Genomic DNA, 5,159 nt, shown 5'->3' with positions numbered 1-5,159 from the left:
CTCCCTTCTAGCATGCTCACCTCACCCCAAATTTTGGTATCATCAGCGAATTTAAACAGGTTGCATTTCACCCCGTTGTCCAAATTGCTGATGAAGAAATTGAACAGCGTGGGCCCAAGGACCAAGCCCTGAGGGACTCCGCTGCCCACTTCCCCCCAGGTTGAATATGACCCATCCACCACCACCCTCTGAGTATGACCCTTGAGTCAATCTGCAATCCATCTGACTGTGTAGGCATCAATGCCACAGTCGCCTAGTTTTTTAATGAATATGGGGTGGGAGACGGTGTCAAAGGCCTTGCTGAAGTCACGGTGACACCTGCATCCATTGCCTTTGTGACCTGATCATAAAAGGCAATCAGGTTGGTCTGACATGACCTGCCCCTAATGAAACCGTGCTGGTTGTCCTTGAGCATCATCCCTGAAGCCAGCCCATCGCAGATATGCTCCTTGAGGCTCTTCTCAAAGAGTTTCCCAAGGATAGAGGTAAGACTGACGGGCCTATTGTTGCCCAGGTCCTCTCTCTTCCCTTTTTTGAAGAATCTTCTTGTATGTCTCACGAGCAAGGTAGGTCTGGCAGGCAGTCCTCAGACTTATGACACAATTGGTTCCTGAAAACTGCATCTTAAGTCAAAACGTTGTAACTCGGAATCAATTTTCTCATAAGAAACAATGTTATAAATGGGGGATTGGTTCTTGACCCGAGGCCCAATACCCTATTTTCACCAAAAATACCCCAGAATTTTGTATTCGATCAATTATAAATGAGTAATATAGCTACTTTAATGTATTTATTTTGTAAATAGCAATCATATTGATTTGGAAGGACTTCTTTGAGGTGACTTTGCTGGACTTTTTGAAGGGCTCTTGGTTGGACTTTTTGAAGGGTTCTTGGCTGGAGTCTTCTCAAGAGTCTTGGCTGCAGGTTTTTTTGGAGTCTTGTCTGCTTTCTGTCCAATGAAGTTTGGACAGATGTTCTCCAGGGAGATGAGTGACTCAGCAAACTTCTTCGCTGGCATGGCATTGCATCGGATCAAGTGTAGTAAGTCGAAACTGGGGTTGTAAAGTTGAAACAGGGTGCCAATTTATAAACATTGTAAGTGTGAAACGTTGTAACTCGAAACATTGTAAATCGAGGACTGTATGCTGGAATTTTCTTGGAGGTTTCTCATCTGGGAGTTACCCAGAAATGCCTCTCTCTGTCTTGAGAGATATGCTATAAAAAAATCCCTGGGAGTATCATGGCTCCATACAAATTGGAAGCTCATATATTGTAGTCATTGTTATAAAATCATTTTTTCCTGCTCTGAATGCACTTTTGGAACATTTAGGAGCATGGAGAAGTTTGACTAAGCAGTTATGGTGGCTGCACTAAAACTGTGAGTCTTTGGATAGCAGTTCATTCAACCCAGCTGTATGAACTGTGATTTAAATTAACAGAAAGTAGTTCCAGAGCAGTTCACAGTCAAAGATACATAACTCCTGGAATTAGCTTCTAAACCAGTCCAAGACAAGGGAACCTGGTTTTCTTTCTCTGTGGTTCTCTTGTAGAGAAAACAAATGATTGCCTACATTTCCTAAATCCAGATCTCGCCCAGTGCTATGTACCAATTGCCCTTAAAACCCCAAGGAATGAAACACTGGGCTGTAATTAATTGTGTTTTGTAAAACAAAATTCCGTTATTCTGCATGGCATATTTAACAGCTGATGCTTCAATAAGAAAAATAACAGATTGCAACATGTTGATTGCTTGTCAAAGGCATTGCACCATTGCCTTGGGTAAACAGTGTACAGGCACAAAGCAAAAAGCTTCAGCTATAAAACCTGGTTCTGGATTTTGAAAATCCCACCAGGTGGGCAAAATAAAGGGTCTTTGGGTCCAGAGGGTTTCAGATTGCTCTACTTTGGATATTGAGCTAAGTAGATTACAGAAAGAGCAAAAGTCATAACAGTTTGGTTTTATTCAATATGCATTTTCAAATGAGCCCTAATAGCCATATTTACTAAATAACATATTGCTCTGATTATAAATTTTTCTTTTCCTTCCACTCTAAAGGGACCATGAACATCACATGTGACTTTTTTGGAGGGTCAACATATAATCAGGCTCCCTACAGTCTTGCCTTTTGCACTATTTTTGAATGGGCAATAAAAATACCAAGTCAGAATATATTTAGCTCAGTTTTTATTTTAGTATGTTTAGTGCATCTAACCCTTTGCATCCTTTCCTTGTTTATTTGACTCTCTTGTGGGATTTTGGTTAGGGGAACAGCAGTTTATGCGTGTTACTAACCTTCAATGGGAAAAAAGCCTGTTTTTTTTTTAATTAACATTGAACCTAAAAATGTGGGTTCAACTTGTAACTGGAAAAACACAGCATATACAACATGCATATAGCTGTGTAGCTATAGTGATATAGATACTCTCTTCCTCTGGCAGTGTTGGTGCTTCTGGAACATAGAAGCAGTCCTGGCCGCTAAAGATCTCCCAGCTATTTAAAGGGATCTATCCAATTTCTATAACCTGCACAAATCAAGGAAAGGATTGATGTAATGCAGTATAGCACAAACCAAGTGGTCAAAGTCCTTTATATGTTATAACATATCACTTGATGTTTCTTCAAATGGTGTGTTTTTACCGTTAGGCTGAGCCTGTACTATATTGTTCATGCATGCCAAAGAAACAGCGACAAAAAGTACCAGGAAAATCAATGTAAAACTTTCAGTATCAAGACTTTAAAGATCAAAGAAGGTCTGCTCACTAGGAGAGACATGCATGGGACACTCCATGAAGATCACGCTAAATGTATTGTGTGATGCTTTTTTGAAAACCAAAAAAGAAGGGGAGGAAGATGAAAAGAACATGAATTGTTTGATATTTTGGCTATACTTCTCTGTACAGAGAGAATCTGTTAAAATCATTTTATATGTGGTACGGTAGGGACTACGTCCATTTACACAAGCACTCAAGAGTAAATTTCCAGGCCTTGCATGGTAAGGGCATAACTTCAGCTGTGCTTCCTCATCCTATTTGGGTCAGGTGGTAGTAATATCAGAACAAGCCAGGGAGCAATACCAACCTGGCAGGGAGGTGGACTAGATGATCGACTCATCCTTTTCCATTTCTGATGTTTGTTATCCTACCATCATAACCGTGCTTTCTTTCTAGCGTGGCTTCAAGTCACTACTATTGTTATGATTTTTTTTTAATGGTTTGGGTAGCAGAAGTAGAACGTTTTTGCATGTGTTCACCATCCAAGTACATCGTTTTCCTTGTGGCTCTAACTGGAAAATCTGGAAGTGCAGCAAGAGAATATCCACAGGAACGGGTCCACTGGCTCATACTTTATGAGGAAAAAAGGGTTTTTTCCTGCCAGCCTCCTTTGTTCAGACGCGGCAGGTGACACACTTGCCCTACACAAACAGTGACCCTGATTTTCACCGTGAAGGACTTCTTTTAGATTAAAAAAAAAATCAAGGAAGAGTAAAAATGCAGTCTCAGAGCACAGTGAGTCTATATCCTCCATAGTGGGTGGTTTCTGAACTGAGCGCAAACTGGCAGCTGCCTCCAGCGGACCCCATGCTGCGGTCATGGAAAACTGCAAGACAAAGAGGACAAAAAATAACCATGCTACTGCTTCAGTCTCCAGTGACAATCTGAGGCCACATCTGGGCTTTTTCCTGAAACCACCCAGCACCTGACAGGCTGACCTAAAATTTTTCATTTTACTTTCCAGGTTTGATCTTATCAGCTTCCATTGACTTTGGCCAACAAACGGGACTTGCAGGGTTAGGGGCTGTTATACAATGAGACCAAAGTGATTAAACACGTGGCAAAATTGACATAGGCACAGAAATCCATGCTGGGGCACTTATGTACCTTTTACCTGATGTTATAGGGTTGTAGTGGTGTGATACCCACGATGGTCCAGGGAATATGCCTGCTGCTTGATGCCCTTACCGCCTTGGTTCCCCAGACTTGCTATGAAAGCCAACAACATAAAACAGGGGAACGAGCTTTGGATCCGAGCCTGAGTACAGTGGAGTTTTAACAAAGAGGTAATAAAAATTTTCATACAATAGAGTTTGACACACCACATATCTACATAACAAATGGTCCCACTCTCCCCAGTTAACAGCAGGGGATGTAGTAAGTAGTCATGCTGTTAAGATTGTTATTTTGACAAAATACAGACCATTTGGTAGTGTATAGCCATATAAAAGCCTATTATCATGAATGAAAAATCCTATAATGTTCAGAATTAATCTTTTACACAGGCTTGTTCATTGTATATTTACTAATTTGAAAAATTCATTCATTCACATGGATTACGGAAGTCGAACAATACTTACAAAGCAATGCCTTTAGCAAGTACGTTTAGGGGCAGGTAACAGATGCATGATTTTTTAAGTGCATGTCAGGCTCGGTTTTTCATAGTTTTGTGCTGCTGGAAAGCTAGTTATTCCTAGTCTACCTCTTATTTTCCCAGCTGTTTTAAATTTAAAAAAAAAAAGCTCTTTTAAAGGCCAATTGTTCCTTCTCGTTCACCAATGTAAATCAGAAGTAACTTCATTAGGGTCACTGGTATAAAATTGGAGGAAATGAGAGAAGAATTACGTTGAATAAAATCTAATTTACTGTTTGCATTGCATTTTTCCAAGTTGTGATCCGGATTTAAATATTTACTGAAGTGGACAAATGAGAAACTAACACAATATACCATCTGCTTGGGACAGGAAAATGACCTTTCCCTTTTGTGATCTCAGCCTTGCTACAGAAAAAATGAAAAAGGACAATGTGGCTGTGTCTATATGAGATGCTGACTATGCAGTGGCTTGTTACTACTGTGCAACAGTGTCGCGTGACACAAAGCATGACACGGCGCTAGTGCGCAGTAATAACAAGGTACTGCTCAGTAGTAACGAGCTACTGCTCAGTCAGCATCACTAAAAAGCTGTTTGGGGATGCTACTGCGCAGTAGCTCCGCTTGGGTATGCAATTACTAAATGACTGCTCAGTAACAACTGTTCAGTCAGCGTCTTGTGTAGACGCAGCCTATATTTCCTAAATTGCTTCAAATCAACAAACCAGTATAAAGAACATCCATTTTGTAATTTGAGGCCTGTTATAAACCCTGGCATAAAGGTCAAGTGAAATCC

Source organism: Gavialis gangeticus, unplaced genomic scaffold, assembly GCF_001723915.1.
Source record: "Gavialis gangeticus isolate Ggan-Ray unplaced genomic scaffold, GavGan_comp1, whole genome shotgun sequence".
In the NCBI taxonomy this organism is placed as follows: Eukaryota; Metazoa; Chordata; order Crocodylia; family Gavialidae; genus Gavialis; species Gavialis gangeticus.
This window is presented reverse-complemented; position numbering follows the sequence as displayed.